Here is an 18,131-nt window from a genome sequence, read left to right as displayed (position 1 = left end):
TTCTCCAGGACAGAGAGGAGTAAAACAGCTGAATTGAAGGGTATGATAATGTGGTAGAATTTTCTCAAAAATGAAGGCTTGCTTTGACCAACAAAACACATGGAAGCCACACTATTATAAGTTCAGGGCCCAGGCCATGAGAGACCTTGAAACTTCAACGTATGTTTACTGGATGGCTGCCCTCGGACCACCATGGAAGGAGGCCAGTCTAGCCTATTGTGAGACAAGAGGCCACATGGCAGAGGAACAGCACTGGAGCTGACAACCAGCATAAACTGGCAAACACGTGAGTGAGACCATCTTGAAGCTTTCTGCCCAGCCAGCGTCCCAGCTGAATCAGGCCCATTAACAAGCACAGATGAAACAAACAGAAGAACCACCGAGACAACCCACAGAGCCAGGAGAAATAAGAAATCACTGTGTCAGGCACTAAATTTTGGGGTGGTTTGTTATGTACCATGAGATAACTGACAAAGACCAACATCAATTCTATTGGGTATTGCCAAACTGTTCTCCAAAGCAATTACCAACATACATTCACATACAATGGTATACATTGTTCATAACTATATGCTTACAGAAAGCACAAAAGCATACATAAAAGGGGCTTTTTTAGTTATTTATATGAGACATTATTTCTTTAAAAAATATTTGGGGTAAATATGACAAAATGTAATACCTATTAAAACTGGGTAGTGGGTACATGGATGTCTATTAATCTAAAATTCTTCAATTTTTCCTGTATACTTGAAATATTTCAAAATTAAATACTTAAAATCTGTTACAAGAATTAATTTATGATAAATTAAATAGAATACTTAGCAAATTTATAAAAAATACAAGTTTCATGAAACTTCAAATGGAATAGCCAGAGAATAGTCTAGTTACCAGATTAATCCTCCAAGCACAACTTATCTGTGTTTTTTAACTTTTCTGTTTTAACCCTAGCAGATATGCTTTCTAAACTATTTATATCCTCTTATAACCAAGTGTAATATATTGAACACAAACCTTTTTGATGTTTCAGGATTTTTTTAGGAAATATTTTCGAGCCCTGGCCAGCATTGGTCAGTGGGTTGGGTGTCATCCCATGCACCAAAAGGTTGCCAGTTCGATTCCTAGTCAGGGCACATGCCTGGGTTGCGGGCTCAATCCCCAGTAGGGGGCATGCTGATCATTGTTTTTTTTCTCTCTCTATTCCCGTCCTCTCTCTCTCTAAAACAAAATTTTTAATTTAATTTAAAAATTAAATTCCTAGTGAAATGGTGTGGGTCTATCACCTGCTTTCCTGTCATCCCCTTGTGCTCTCCTGCAACACCCAGGGCACCTCATATCAGCTGCTCCAATACTTGTCACCTTTTCACTTTCCTTTGTCCTCTTTGGCCTTGGTTATCACCTTATCTCTGGTCTCCTGAATCTCATATTCTTGCACTTCACCAATCTAGCTTTTTAGCCCAAACACCAATTATAGGACTACCTTGGCCTTTTAAATTCTCAGTTGAATTCAATACATCTTTAAATTTATTTTAATAATCCCAATCTTCTAAGTCAGTGGTCGGCAAACTCATTAGTCAACAGAGCCAAATATCAACAGTACAACGATTGAAATTTCTTTTGAGAGCCAAATTTTTTAAACTTAAACTATATAGATAGGTACATTCAGCTTTAAATTCACGGTTTTCGTCTTCCGTTTTTCTTTACTTCTTCTTTGTAGCCATCTCAAAGAGGGCATCTAAAAAAATGTTTCATTTTATAATAATAAAGCCACCAACACAAAAGAATTACAATTCTTAAAGTGATGACAAAAATACCTGTAGGATTTGCAGCTGGTTGGAAAAATACAGGTAACTTTCTGCTTTGAGTAGGTACTTCTGTCACCTGGGCACAATTTGTGGACGCGACTAGCACTAACCATTGCACATGAGACTGCTGACTGACTGGCTCACTCAACTCATGCATGAATCGTGCGCGCCTCCCCCGCTGCGTATCCTGCGGCCTCGCCTACACTGCATCTCCCATCGCCCAACCGACCGACACCCCCCACTTCTTCTAAGGCCACTTCTTCAAAATAGACTCACCGAGGCTGAAAACCGACTTCTGCGCGTGGGCCACGAAGTTTCAATCGCACTGTACATGCGTGCCCGCACGTGGTATTTTGTGGAAGAGCCACACTCAAGGGGCCAAAGAGCCACATGTGGCTCGCGAGCCGCGGTTTGCCGACCACTGTTCTAAGTGATAGTAGTTTTGGAAAATTGAGGTTTTATTGTAATTATTTATACAAGTGATTCTGTTAAACAAAGTATAGTTGATCACATATTTTTATACCTCCTTTCTCCCCCCAAATGGCAAGTTTTGATAGTCAATTGTTAAGTCCTTACTGATTTTACTGTTAAATTATCTAAACTGCAGCTTCTTAAAAGACTGTAATAATATGAGCTATTACTGTAGATGTCACTATCATACCATTGAGAGTTCTAGGAAATCTTTTGCATCTAATAGGTTTCCAAGGGACTTCAAGAAATTAGAACCTCCTGGTTCATAGGTCAACACTCAACCACAGAGCCACACTGGCCAGGCACATGCCCTGGTTTTGGGCTCCATAGGGAGGGGGGGGGGGGCATGTAAGTAGCAGCCAATCAATGATTCTCTCTCATTATTAATGTTTCTATCTCTCTCCTTTCCTCTCTGAAATCAATAAAAATATATTTTTAAAAATTATTCTCATAATTGATGTTTCTCTCTCCCTCTATGAATATTTTTAAATACTTAAATTTTTTAAAAAATAAATTAGAAAAAGGATCCCATTTTCTCATCTATAAATACCTGCTCTATCCTACTTCACTGAGCTTTTATTAAGATCAAATAAAACGATTATCACGATAATTCTAAAAGAAACTGGAGTCCAAAAATGTTTAGGAAATTTATAGAATGTTCTCTAGTTCCATTTTTTAACTGAAGCTTTCTCTAGAGCCTGTTTGGAGATGAGGAGGCAAAGACCTCTTCCGTGCTTAATATGTGTTATATACACTTCTCATTCATTATCTTAATTCTCCCGTCATCCCTCAGGGGTGGGCAAACTTTTTGACTCGAGGGCCACAATGGGTTCTTAAACTGGACCGGAGGGCCGGAACAAAAGCATGGATGGAGTGTTTGTGTGAACTAATATAAATTCAAAGTAAACATCATTACATAAAAGGGTACGGTCTTTTTTTTTCAATAGTTTTATTCATTTCAAACGGGCGGGCCGTAGTTTGCGGCTGCATGTAATACTCAGAGAGGTTAGTCATTTACCAAGGTCACACAACTAGCAAATGGGGTTCAAATCTCTCGTTGTACTGCACTATTAAGACCATGTTATTTCTATTGTGTCATGCTAGAAGAGAATGTGCTGCACCTAAGCCTACCTGAGCTCTCCTATTGGAAGAGTGATCCACACACAGCCTTAAACCCTTTCACCTCATGTTTGATTCCAGGTCAGAAAACCCTGCAGGCCCAGTGAATTCTGCTACTAGATAAAGGGACCTGAGCTTCCGTTCCCTTTTGTCTTGATTCCTAAAACAGCAGCATCCAACCTTCAATACTATCCTATCTCCTAGAACAATGATTCCTCCAAATAGAAAAGCATTTTTTTTTTTAAATTAGATATTCAAGAGACCTGGCGCTCAAGAGCACAAACTTTGGAGTCTCACATAGTTAAAACCCTGACTCTCTCCTCTTACTAGTTTCCACATCTGTGAAGTGGAATATTACAAATCTCCTCCCAGAGCTGTTGGAAGGAATGAATAAAATGATGCATCTAGATCTTCCCCTTTCCATTCGACCTCCCTTCCTGGGGGTGACTGTATTTGCTGCTGCCCCAACCCATCCTAATTCCAAAGGCTGTTCCCAGTATTCCAGATGGAAAAGATATTGTTTACTTAATATCTTAAAAAGGTTACTATTATGCATTTATCACACTATCCTCCCTCTTTTTTAATAACATACTTCCTACTCCACCATACTGGGAAATCCTGAAGGGCCAAAATCATATCATCCCTGAAGCCCTGAACGCCAGCATACACAATTAATAAAGAGTTGTCTTATGAATAAATGAAGGGTAATTATAACAGTGACTCTGAATTAATCAAAACATCTAATTAGGGGAAAAATAAGGACCAAGAAAAATATGTAATCATTTTTTATTTAGGGGCTTTCAGAAAACAAATCCTAATTTTAGTTTATAAATTAAAAAGTGGTTAAGTTGCAGATTACTAAGCCTTTGTCTTTTGTTATTTTAAGGGTGAATCCAATCAAAATATAAAAGAGAGGGCTTGAGGAAAAAAAAATTATCTGTGCTTTAGCAAAGCCATGGCTTCAGTCCTTTTATCTCCTAGTCAAAGCAAACTGTAAAAAGAACCTGATGGGAAAGACAAGCTACTTAAATACCTAAGGATAAATGTAAGAACTGCCCATGAGGACAGCATCAGTAAGTCTTTTGCAAAATCCCTGTTTTCTCTGTCTTGAAACAATGTTCACTTTTATCCTGTCGTCTATGCAAGTCACATAAAAAAACTCTTCTTGAAATTTAAGAACAATTTAAGCTCAGTTCCAAACAAAAGTTTTCGTTGCAGGTCAATGTATATGCTTTTTTTTGGTTAGAAAATGAAATCCATGTTGCTAAACACATTTCCCTTCTCTCGGCTGCATGTAAGCTGAGTGAAAATTGTTGTCCATCTCACCAAGAACCTGGACTTCTGTTTTTATTCCTAATTATTTCCTTTTGTTTCAGCTTGTATTTTGGAAGACAGGAACAAATGCAGCAAATCATACTAAAGAGGAAATTATTAAAAAGGCATACCAATTAAATGCTGGAGTTCCTCAAGACTCACATCTAGGTCTCAGTCCCTGTTACATGTAGGTATGGATGTGTGCGTACACAGTTTTTCTCTCTACACTCAAGGCAACTTCAGTCTAGATGCTGAACACTCTCCCAAATTTCTATCTCCAGCCCAGGCCCCTCCACTGCTTCTAGAGCTGTACCTAGCAGGTCCCCACAACCGCTTACAGGATACCTTCACTGGGGTATCTCAAAAGCACCTAAACCCCAACATTTCTCATCAAACTTATAATCTCGTCCCCCAAACGTGGTCATACTCCAGTGTTTCCTGAGTCAGTCCAGGCGACAACTAGAGTTGTCAAATGTCATCAAGAAAGCAGCCAATACTTCCTGGGCACCTCCTGTCTACTAGCACCAGTCAAAACACTTTACAGGTATTAAGTCACTTAGTATTTTAAAAACAACCCTATCAGATGGGTAGTAGTTGCAAATGAAGAAACCAAGGCACAGACCACATATGTATTCATGTAACATGTCACAAGAACATATATGCTAAAGATAAATGTTTTATATGCTCTCATAGCACCTTCCCAAGGGGCACTGTTTATTAATGTTTCTCTTTCAAATAAACTGCCCATTAGGCTAAGTGGAAACACTGATAGATTTCGCTCACAACTGTATCTGCAGTACCTGGCACAGAAAGCTGGTATGTAGAACCTCAAAAAGTTTATGTTGACTATTCTCAAATGAATAAATAATTGTAAGGGTTAAATGAGATAATATAAAGTACCTGGCTTATAATTGTATCTTCACATAAAAGCGTCAAAAATCAACTTTACTGAAATATAATTTATATACAATAAAATATACTCATTATAAGAGTAGTTTCATGAGTTATTGACAAACACATATACAGTGGGGCCTTGACTTACGAGTGTCCCGACTAACGAGTTTTTCAAGATACGAGCCATCTCTCGGCCGATTTTTTGCTTTGAGTTGCGAGCTAAAATTCGGGTTACGAGCCAGCTTCAGATACCCCACCGCTAGCTGGCGCAGCGAACGTCACAGTGAACGTCACAACATCAGCCCAGCATCACGTGTCTCACTCGTTCACAATTGATTTGACATCCGAGTGATTTGACTTACGAGCTCCATCACAGAACGAATTAAACTCGTAAGTCAAGGCCCCACTGTATCTGTATAACTAGCACTAAAACCAAATTTAAGAACATTTCTGTCATCCCAAAGCCTTCCCTCATACCCAGTCCCAATCAGTCCCTACCCCATGCCAGCCCTGGGCAGATGCTAATCCACTTTGTGTCACACTATGGATGACTTCTGTTCTGCCTGATCTAGAATTTCATTGCAAATTCATGGAAGCATACATTATGTACTCTTTTGTCCCTGGCTTCTTCCGCTCAGCATGTCTGACCTTTGTCCATGCTGAGTGTATCAGCAGTTCATTCTGTTTATTGCTTAGTATTCCATTACATAAATGTACTAGTTTGCTTATCTATTCATCTGTTGATGGAAATTTGGATTGTTACTGGTTTGGGGCCATTAACAACAAGGGTGCTATGAACATTCCTCTAAAAGTTTTTTGTAAAAATATTTTTTAATTTCTTTCGAATAGACATCTTAAAATGAAATTTCTGAGTTGACTAATTAGCATATATTTAACTTAATAAGAAGCTGCCAAACTGTTTTCCAAAATAGTTATAACATTTTATATTCCATTAGCAAGATATACAAGTTCCAGTTGTTCCACATGCTCACGAACACTGAGTTCTGTGAAGTTTTCAATTGGGATGTCTAATATATCAGTTTATTTTATAATACAGAGTGGGGCAAAAGGAAGTTTACAGTTGTGAGTACCTGAAAGTTTATTATTGTATTACTAGAGGCCCAGTGCACAAAATTCATGCACTGGGGGCGGGGGGGGGGGGGATTCCCTCAACCCAGCCTGCCCCTCTCACAGTCCAGGAGCCCTCAGTGGATGTCCTACTGACGGCCACAGTCTGTCAGCAGAGGCTCAGAGCAGGCGTCCTGTGTGTGTGTGTGTGTGTGTGTGTGTGTGTGTGTGTCCGCTGGGGGCCTGCCGCACTGGAGGCTCAGAGCAGGCAGCTCTGTGTGTGTGTGTGTGTGTGTGTGTGTGTGTGTGCGTGCCTGTGTCTGCTGGGGGCCTGCCGCACTGGAGGCTCAGAGCAGGCGCTGTGTGTGTGTGTGTGTGTGTGTGTGTGTGCGTGCCTGTGTCTGCTGGGGGCCTGCCCCCAGCCACACCATGGAGGCTTGGAGCAGGAGTCCCTCTGTGCTGATCTCTCAGGCTCCTGGCCTCCACTGCATGTTTTTCTTTCCCTTGAGCTGTGGCCAGGGTGGGGTACTGCCTGCAGGCTGCGCTTTCCTGCTCATGCATCACCGGATCACTGCAGAGACCAGGGGCAGGCCCTGCTGGGTGCTGCCTGTGGGGAACTTTCCTGCTCTGGGATCACCATGGCAATCCCAGGAGCAGGCCCACCTAGGGGCGGGCCGCACTCCGCACTTGCCTGCTCTGGGATCACCATGGGGTCCTGGCTGGGGCGGGGCTTAGGTGACGCGATCACGCTGCCTAAGCCCGGCAGCCCAGGACCGCACATGGGGCCTGGATGGCGTCTGGCACTAGCCAGCCCTGCCTGCAGTATGCAAATTAGCTAATGGGAGGCATAGTGAAGGTATGGTCAATTACCATGTTTGTCTATTATTAGATAGGATTATGTATTATTGTATTGTTCTCCATATGAAAAACTGTAAACCTACTTTGCCCAACCCTGAATATACTTTCTGAGCATAAGAAAAATGTGCCTACCCCAAGGTCACAAAGATTTATCTTGCTTGGACTTCATGAGCTTCTTGAATCTGTGTTTATAGTTTTCATCAAATTTGGAAATATTTCATCCATTATTTTCTTCAAAATTTTTTCTGCTTCCCTTTCACTTCTTTTGAGATAGAAGTTACATGTTAAACTACCTGCTATTGTCCCACAGGTCAATGAGCTTCTATTCATTTTTTTAGCTGTTTTGTTTGTTCTTTGTGCTTCAGTTTGGATATTCTCGCCGTATCTTTCCATTTGCTGACCCTTTCTTTAGAATAATCTGCTATTCATCTCATAAAGTGAATTTTTCCCACTTCAGATGTATTTTTAAGCTTTATAAGTTCCATATTTTTATACTTTCCATTTCTTTCCTCACAATGTTCATGTTTTCTGTTAAATCACTAAAAATATTCATAATTTATAATGTTATTAGTGTTGCTCACTGGATTTTATCTTCCCCCCCCCCTCCCCAGAAAGAAGGCAAAGGGGGGAAAGGGAGGGAGAGGGAGAGAGAAACATTGATTAGATCAAACCCACTATCTAGGTAAGTGCCCTGACCAGTAATCGAACCCACAACCTTTCAGTGTATGGATGATGCTCCTACCACTGAGCCAACTGGCCAGGGCTTGTCTTCCTTTTTAAAGAATGTTGTATTTTGTTTTGACAAGTAGTCAAGTCACTTGAGAATCAGCATGATCAGCCGTGGGCAAACTACGGCCCGCGGGCCGGATCTGGCCCGTTCGGCTGTTCTATCCGGCCCGCGGAGCCGAAAGAGCGGAGGGTTCTCTTGCTCTCCCCTCCGCTCCTTCACCAGCAGCAGTGTTAACATGTATTAGCTCACACAAACACTCCATCCATGCTTTTGTTCCGGCCTCCGGTCCAGTTTAAGAACCCATTGTGGCCCTTGAGTCAAAAAGTTTGCCCACCCCTGAGCATGATCCATTCAAAGCTTGTTTTTAAACTGTTCAGATGTGTCTAAGGTGGCACTCTAGGACTACTCTAGCTCTACTACCAAGAGCTGAGCTTCTGGGGGTCCTACTGAATGCTCCAGGTATTTAAGAAAGTATCCCAATGCCTCTTGGCCCCAGGAACCCTAGAAATTATTCAGCTTAAAGCTCTCTAGGGATTTTTGCTGGCCCCTGTGCAGAGATACCTGAACAGGTTTCTGTCTACCTCCCTCCTCTCTGCCAATCTGACGTGCATATTCCAGCCAGAAAAGCCTCCCCTAACTCCAGTCTCCTCAATTCAGCACGACAACATGCTTTGCTTGGTTTCCCCTTCCCAAACCAGGGTCAAGAGAGTGGCTCCAGGCAGAAAGATGGAGGGATTATAGAGCTCGCTTCACCTGTTTCCTCTCAGTTCCTATACTACCTGTTATCCAAGATCTGGAAGCAGTTTTTTCATATATTTTGTTGTTTTCTAGTTGTTTATGGAAAGAAAATATGTTGCCAGTTATTTCATTGTGGCCAAACATTGAAGTCTTATCCAGTTTTGTTGTATGAATTTTTCTGGAGTTTTTGGTTTTGCTATCTAATTGCTGTTTGTTTCTATGTAAGAATCCGGCCACAACCTCCCAGCCTCTCTCAGTCCCATATTTTAACATTTAACAAAAAACAGGAGTAACAACAACAGGACATGAAAAATGTAACAAGTCTAGGCTGAAAGACTACAGTAATACTGTGTTTGTGAAGAATGAACACACCAATGAACATGTACTGCTTTGGTAATAAGGACTAAAAATGTTCATTTTCATTAAATATAAAAAGAACAGATGCAGCTTGAACAAATGTCCCGCACATGCACATGTGTCATTAATGTGCAAATGTATGGCATGGTATCATAACTAATAAAATATAAATTCATTTAAAAGTGTTAATAAAGATGTAACTTGCCATCATTAATATATTCTTAATTTAAAATTTTATCACATGAGACCCCCCCCAAAAAAATGTTGTGATTAAAAAGGGAGGACAGCCCTAGCTGGTTTGGCTCAGTGGATAGAGCATCAGCCTGTGGGCTGAAGGGTCCCGGTTTGATTCCAGTCAAGGGCACATGCTCGGGTTGTGCTGGATCCCCAGTAAGTAGTAGGGGGTGTGCAGGAGGCAGCAGATCAATGATTCTCTCTCATCATCAATGTTTCTATCTCTCTCTCTCCTTCTCTCTTCCTCTCTGAAATCAATAAAAATATATTTTTTTTAAAAAAAGGGAGGACAATTTCTGAAAGGCAGTTTGTCAATATTTATCGATAGCCAAATTATGTGCACACATTTTAGCCCAACTTTAAGGAAACAAAGATATGTATAGGTATAAACATTAAATTTTTAAAGACTGTTAAATATTACCTCCTGGAAATGGATTAAAAATGTTTATTTACAACCTTTCTGTATATTTCTATTTCTTAATTTTTAAATAAATTACATATAAACACACACAAAAAAACAAAATACTTTTTAGAAAGTATTCTAACCTCACACTTGAAACCACTGAAAAGTTTGGAGACCACTCATTAAATGGTGTGGCAACAAAGAACTCTGGTGATAGTACCAAAGAGAAGGACAAAGCTGGTCAGCAGTAGCTATCTATGTCTGAAGCATGAGATCAAAGCTGGTTAACAGCCTATCTCACCGGGAATTACAGCCAGAGAGAACCCACCAGCGAACTTCAGGGAGCACACTGTTAAGGCCGAGAACTGCACTGACACTATGAAGACTGGGAACCGAATCTCAGTTCGTGTATCACTGTCTGCATAAATTCCATCTGTAAAATGAAAGGACTGGATTATGATATCCAGGATCTTTTTCTGCTCCTTTATACCATGAATTTATATTGGTCGAGATTTAAAACTTCTTTTTTTCTATTTTCTTGTTATGTCCCTCAGGTAATTCAGATGATTGGTTCAGTTTCAGAACCACTGTACTAAAACAGGCATTTCTGTGGTTATATAGTGATTAGTGAATGTTACAACAAATAGCAAATATTCTTTAATAAGATGGCTGAAAGTCATATCACCATTACCAAGAATCACACACTACTGTTAGCCCTGTATTACATAAATGATTTTTGTGCTCTGTTGTTTAGAAACTTTATATATATCAACTGCCTTATTGCATGCTATCTGTGGAAGCTTACAAACTTTAAAAAAGTGAAAGCAATCTATAACAATAAAAGCGTAATATGCTAATTAAACCAGATAGCCGAACGACCTTCCGGACGTCCTTCCCGGCAAAGCTGCGGTGGTGGGGGCTGAGGCAGAGGTGTCTGGGGCAATCAGGCAGGCAGGCAGGCAGGCAGACAGTCAAACAGTTACGGGCGATCAGGCAGGCAGAGCAGTTAGGGGCAATTAGGGAGGCAGGCGAGCAGTTGGGAGCGATCAGGCAGACAGAGGGGTTAGGGGCAATCAGGCAGGTAGGCAGGCGAGCTGTTAGGAGCCAGCGGTCCCCCATTGCAAGAGGGTGCAGGTCAGGCTGAGGGACCCCCTCTAACCTCCCCTCTAGCCCCTTTGCATGACTTTTGTGCACCAGGCCTCTAGTATGATACATAAAATTGAGTACAGGGCAAAACAAAATCTGGTTAAACTCTTTTTTTACTCAAAAAATGCACAATTTTATTTAATTTATGGAGGACAGAATACAGGGGATTTTAAATGGCAGAAAATTTCTTGTAATTTCTGGGAAGGCCAGAAAAATTGGTAGGCATGGCAAAGGAGGGCACTGTACACCTATTACTGAAGTCATCATTGGAACCTTCTGAGTTCCCAGACACTTCCTCTCTGCCTCGGGCAACTCAGCAGTGACCCAGGGAGCAAACAATGCCTTCCATGCCAGGGGGTTCCCTGAGTCTACACTCATGGCTCCCAACATGTTACTTCCCTTTTTTACTGGTAATGGCAATCACTTATTGAATATGTACTATATAATAAGCACTTTATTACGCCAAGCAATTTTGTGCTTAATTCTTTCAAAATGTTATCACCACCCCCACCTGCAAAGGAGAGAAGTGAATGAAATTACTTGCCCAAGGTCACACTGCTAGCAACTGCATACATTTTACATGCTTGTTTATTAAAATACTACTCTTAACTTCTATATCCTCAACATCTAGGAAACTGCCTGTCACTAACAAGCACTCAGGTATCTGTCCAACAAATATGATGGCACTACATATAGGGTTTTACAACCAAATGGTACCTCTATCATGAGGGTCTATATCAGCAATGAGTGGGTAAGGGCTAAATAAGGGTCTATCCCAAATGCCAATAGCACCCACAGAAAAACACTAAACTATAGGCTGATTCATAAAAATAATAATCTTTCATGGTAAAGTTAACCCACCTGTTAATGAGCTTAATTTACAAGTAACTTCATATTCATTGATAGTTGCCTTAAAATACCTTAAAAGGTACATCAGTCTCATTTTATATAACACCATTTTTGCTGTTGTTAATCCTCACCAGTGGGTATTTTTTCCATTGATTTTTAGAGTGAAAGGAAAGGGGAAAGAGGAAGGGGAGGGGGAGAGGGGGAGAGGGAGAAAGGAATAAGGAGAGGGAGAGAGACATCAATGTGAGAGAGGCACATCGATTGGTTGATTGATTGCTTCCCACAGCCACCACAACTGGGGCCCAGGACTGAACCTGCAACCCAGTTACATGCCCTTGACCTGAAACAAACCCGAGATCCTTTGTTGAGCAGGATCTGGTCTCTAACCACCAAACACCCCTGCAGGGCTTATCTGGCATTTTATTTTCAAACTAGAGACCCGGTACACGAATTCGTGCACCAGTGGGGTCCCTTGGCCTGGCCTGCGGGATCAGGCCAAAACAGCTCTCTGACATCCCCTGAGAGGTCCCAGATTGCGAGAGGGTGCAGGCCAGGCCAAGGGACCCCACCGGTGCACGAGGGGGACCAGAGAGGGACATGGGAGGTTGGCTAGCCAGGGACAGTCCACAGGAAGGCTCCAGGGTATGTCACTCAGTCCTGATCAGCTGAACCCCAGCAGCAAGCTAACCTACCAGTCAGAGTGTCTGCCCCCTGGTGGTCAGTTTACATCATAGCGACTGGCCGACCGGTCAACTGTCTCCCCCCTAGTGGTCAGTGTGCATCATAGTGAGCAATTGAGCGACCTTAGCATATCATTAGCATATAACGCTTTGATTGGTTAAACAGCCAACTGGTCGACCAGACACTTAGCATATTAGGCTTTTATTATATAGGATACACACGCATCTCATTTCATTTCATTTCAATTGATTTCAGAGAGGAAGGGAGAGATAGAAACATCAATGATGAGAGAGAATTATTGATTGGCTGCCTCCTGCATGCACCCTACTGGGGATCGAGCCTGCAACGTGGGCATGTGCCCTTGGCAGGAATTGAACCTGGGACCTTTCAGTCCACAGGCCGACACTATCCATTGAGCCAAACCGGCTAGGGCGCATCTCATTTTAAATATAGAGCTAATGTTCCATTTTATATTCTCTGATGGAACCAAAGCACCTCTCCTCCAATGTCCACCTGCCTCCTTTCAGCAGATCTGCACAATGATATAGCATAAGAAGCAGACTTGCCTCTGGAAAATCATTTTGCTTCATTATCAAGAATAGAGTTTGAAATTTCTAGTCCCAAGGTCAACAGGAAATTTTAGATTGCCCTGGTTCATTGCCTGAGCTATCTTTCCAAGGGCATTATGCTAATGGTTTCTACTATGTCTTAAAAGCATCATTGAAATGGGAATTTAATATGAATTAGTTTACAACTAAAATTGTATAAAAATCCACATCCAAAGAGTGAAAGAGATTTACTATTGCAGACAGATCAGAATATAGACAAGAACAAAACTTAACTAGGAATACTTAGTTACAAAACCTAGTTCCGCCTGAACAGACTTAAGTTCAAAAGACTGTTTAGGGCAGGGGTGGGCAAACTTTTTGATTCAAGGGCCACAATGGGTTCTTAAACTGCACCGGAGGGCCGGAACAAAAGCATGGATGGAGTGTTTGTGTGAACTAATATAAATTCAAAGTAAACATCATTACAGAAAAGGGTACGGTCTTTTTTTTCAATAGTTTTATTCATTTCAAACGGATCCGGCCCACTGGCCGTAGTTTGCCCACGGCTGGTTTAGGGGCTGATGGACTATAAGGAGAGCCTATTGCAAAGGTTTATTCTGGTATTCCAGTTTTGCTTTTTGGCCAATGGATTATTTCGCAAGTTGGGGAGGGGGGGGGAGGTGTCAGAGAATGAGATTTCTGAAGCCAGAAGTTTCTTTTCAGTTATAAAAACAAATTTATATGAGGCTCCTGACTAATATGCCAAAAAATAAAAATGAGCATATCCGGCACAGTTTTAAAAGCAGAATTACTTTAATCACCTAGCTCTCAGCATTTACTTTAGTCAGACCCCAAGTACCGTTTCTTTAGATTTTATCTAGGCTAGTCCCTGCAAGACATACCAAAAGAGAAAAAGATCCGGGAATTCTGAGACAACCCTGAGGCTCAGTCTTCAGCAAAATGTGAGACTTGCTTATTGACAAAATAACCCTGACTGACAACCTGAGCACTTTCAGCTTGCTGTTTGTTATTACCTCCAACTGAACTGCAAACTGAATAGCTTTACTCAAGCTTACAGAAAACAGTTTTTAACCAGCTGCCAATCCCCTGGAGCTATCCTACCAGAAAAAGTTCACCCAAAGTTCTGAACCACAGATTACAGTGCAGTTTCAAGAAACTCACCCTTCTCTCTAGATGGGATTGTGGGAAGTACTGTGTAGGTAGTCAGCAGGAACAATAGACCAGCTACTGTGGAAGTTATGCTAGACTTGGACTAATCACTATATCTGTTTCTTAGTTCCAAAGTCCAAGATTGGTTCCTATTTATACAGTGAATAGCATTTTCATCTACTTCCCTCAAAGACCTGTGAGAATAAACATGAAAGGTAACTGAGTCCTCCCCGTGACTGACTACTGTTCCATAGAAGATATTCTGGAAGATAACATTACCAAAGGATAAAATTGGAAAGCCAAAACAGATTTTTGCAAAGGAGTCAACCACAAAACGATGAGCCCTGTACTTCAGGGCTGCTTAGGGGTACAGGTAGTTATAACAACCCACAGTGAAGGATGCAAATAGAATCACCCTTTCCCTCCCCGAATCTTAGCCCCTAAATCTCTAAAAGTTTATACAGCATTCTCCTTAACTACCTTTTGGAAGAGATAAGGTGTCTGGCCTTCCAGTCTTTCAGAGGCTTCTCACTTCCTGCAGGAAAGTTTAAACTGCTTTGCCATCTCTTGGTGAAATTACAACGCCCTTCTGAGATGATCTCTTTTCATTCACTTTTGCATCCTCCACATTCTCAACAAAATTTTCTTTTCAAATCCATGTCGACTCCCTTCACTGCCTATAACCTTCGCTGGCTTCCCTCTGCTTTGGGGAATAAAAGCCCTGCCGGGCCTGACCGCAGGCTTCCCCCACCTGCCTGCCTTACGTGGCTCCCTCCAGGTTCAGCCATGCGAGTCCCCCTACCACTTCTCAGAAGCTTTATTCTTCCTCACATCTCAGGGCATTAACATTTGCTGTCCCCTCAGCCGGGAATGTTTCCCCTTACACCTTAACATCCTTTTCGGACATTAAGTCCCAAAGTCACGGCCTCCAAAAAGCCTTCTTGGAACCTTCTGTAAAGGCTATGTCCTTTACACACGCTGACACATCACCCTCGGTTATTCCTTCAAAGCAAATTTCAGACTCAAAAGCATGTCCTCTGCTTGACTGTAAGCCCTATGAGACCCTGTGTGTTTGCTAACTCCTAGGACCAACACAGTGCCTGGTATATATATATATATATATATAGCTGAGCCTGTATTCGTTGAATGAATAAGTAAAGAAAGCATTGAAAAGTCTGCGTGACGTGGCCCCCAACTTTACTTCCCACTTCTCCGCAATTCCAATCCACCAAACTGGGCTTTGGACGCTCCTAGAAGCACCCCTTCCCTCATCTTCAGGCCTTCAAACCCTGTGGCTTTCCCGGCTGAGCAAGTTCCCCCCGTGTCTCTCTCCGCCTGTTCAGATCCCACGGGCTCGCCAGGACCTACCTCCAGTCGCCTTTCCTCCGGGATATTTCGTGGTAGTGCCCGTCCATTCATTCGCCCGTCCCTGCTCCACCAAGCCCCAGCACTCAGCACTCTTTCTTCTAATTGCACAGAATCTCACCCCGTCATGTCCGTGACTTATCTCCCCGACACGGGTGCCAGCTCCTCGGGCTGCCCTGTTCACACCCCACTAAGGACCGCGCACTCACTGAGGTCTTCCCCCGCCCCCCCCGACACACCCCGTTTTTCCTCGGAAGAGAATATGCGCTTCCCCCAACGCCTGTTTCCCAGGTGATTCAATCTGCCTGATGTGACTCTCCCCTCGAGCTCCTTTCCAGGAGGCTCTTGCCCACCCTTCCCCCATCCTAATGAATGGTTTGAATTCTCTGGATTCTTGCTCTCCCCATGCCTGCAAGGACCCCGAGTCCTCGGTGAGGGCCCCCTGCCTACAGCGAGCGGCTCGCAACCCCTTCAAACTGCCATCAACACCCGCCCCCCTTCACGCCCCTACACCCAGCGAGGGCTCTTTCGCTCGCGGTGACCTCACACACACCACCCCGGGTCCTCCCCTGGGCCGCTCACCTTCATCCCCCTCAACCAAGGGGGCGTGGGTACCCTGGACACCCCCTCCCTCCTCCAAGGGGAAATGTCCCAGGCCCGCAGCGTTTCTCCTTTTCGCCTCTGCCATTGAGTACCCTCGTCGCGTCCTTTCTTTTTCCCTCCTTCCTCTTCTTAAGGGGCAGAGCCTGGGCCTAAGATGACGAAGAACCGGTGCCGAGAAACCAGTCACAGCCACCCAAGCCGGCGCCAACGCCACAGCCCCGGGCCCCGCGCCCGCCCCCATCCATCCCAGCCGGCGATCGCCACGCCAGCACCGGCCCGGCCGGGACGCCCACCCCGGTCGCCATCGCTCACTGACCCAGGCAGGTGTCCAACGAGGATGTGGCGGCAGAAACAGGTGCGGAGGCGGACGGCCTGGCAGACGTTAAGGGCTCAGCGCTCCATCCCTTCCCGGACCTAAGCTCGGGCCTCACGGCTTCCAGGACCCCAGCGCCCGAGGAGCGAGTCACGTGCCAGCCGGGGCAGTCAGCTGACCGCGGCGCGCGCCCTCCCGCCCCCGCGCGCGCTCCAGCGCAGCCGCAGCTCCAGCCCGACCGCCGAAGGGGGCGGAGCTGGGAGACCCGGGAGAGGGGCGGGCCGATCTCCGAAGGGGGCGGGGCTGGGAGGCCGGGGGGAGAGAGGGGCGGGCCGATCTCCGAAGGGGGTGGAGTCTTCCGCTCAGCCCGGTGTGGGCGGAGTCCCGTTCGCCCCCTGCGAGTGTCAGCGCCCCCATTCCTCATGCCTAACGTGAACCCACGTCTTCAGGTTCCTGCGGGTCGGTCCCGGTCTCCCCCTCTGCACGGCCTTCTCCACTCGGGGCTTGGCTCGGGCAGCCCGGTTTTCTGAGTCATAGCCTTACGGGTTCATTGTAGCTGGTTCACATTTTCCTGCCCGTCCACTTGACGTTAATGCCATAAATGCTCACCGCGCGTTTACCGTGCACTAGGAATTGAGTTCTTTTTTTTTTTTTTCTTTAGGATGAGGTACCGGAGCGATTCGCTTCTTGAGCATGTTACCTAGTTATGTTATCTAGTTCATGGGTTTGTATGGTGCGTGGTAAACGTAACTAGTTGAAACCACTTGGGAAGGGGAAACCAAGGAAGGTGTGGGGACAAAGACACGGACGGGAGGAAGCATGACCTTTGGGGGGCGGGCAACCCTTTGAGACAAGTATATTATTTACCCCATTTACATGTGCGCAAACTGAGACAGGTGATTATGTAATTGGGCCCGGGGGTGAGTGGCAGATCTGAGTTCTGACCCCAGGCTGTCTGGCTCCCGTGTCCCTGCTCAACCTCTGGAGCAGAAAGCCTCTTCTGATCTGTCTCTGAGACGCCCTCCTTTCATACCCTGCATGCTCATGCACTCACGGCATGTAGCTCACTTCACTTGCATTCGTCCTGACCTTACGAAGGCCACCTTTTCCTCCGAGTCTTACATAGGCATTGTACATAGTACATCGTGCGCATTTAACCACATAGATTTCACAACTAAAGCGCAGGCGAGGTTTCCAAACATTTTATGATGGAGGGCAAGGGAAGAGGTTATCTGGGTAATTCAACTGTAAGTTCTTTTCTTCTGTTCCCTAAACTAATAGAAATTATCGTCTTTGTCATTATCTTCTTGGAAATGTTATGAAACCTGGGCAGCAGCAAATGTTCATAGACATAGAAAAACATTTTTTTAAAAGTAGTTCTGCCCTCCGACCTTTATTTCAAGGTTTTGTTACCTTTATTATTAGTCAAATTTGCTCAATCGTTGCTCATGAACAAAATCTATTTAAT

At 43.8% G+C, this 18,131-nt stretch overlaps 1 protein-coding gene across 2 annotated transcripts in view; it reads right to left on the bottom strand.

Annotated features, from left to right (window-relative positions):
* ATP6V1C1 (ATPase H+ transporting V1 subunit C1) overlaps positions 1-16,886 on the bottom strand; it is a 36,832-nt gene extending 19,946 nt beyond the window's left edge. Inside the window, exon 1 of one of the 2 annotated variants that reach the window (XM_081111374.1) lies at positions 16,667-16,886. The gene's annotated coding sequence lies outside the window, so the exon portion shown is untranslated. The remainder of the gene's footprint in view (positions 1-16,666) is intronic. The other variant, XM_081111375.1, reaches the window with a different exon arrangement.
* Positions 16,887-18,131: the final 1,245 nt, after the last annotated feature.

This window comes from Myotis nattereri (genome assembly GCF_964212035.1).
Source record: "Myotis nattereri genome assembly, chromosome: 17".
Taxonomy (NCBI): Eukaryota; Metazoa; Chordata; class Mammalia; order Chiroptera; family Vespertilionidae; genus Myotis; species Myotis nattereri.
Note: the sequence above shows the minus strand (reverse complement) of the source record. Positions and strands in the feature narration are given on the sequence as shown.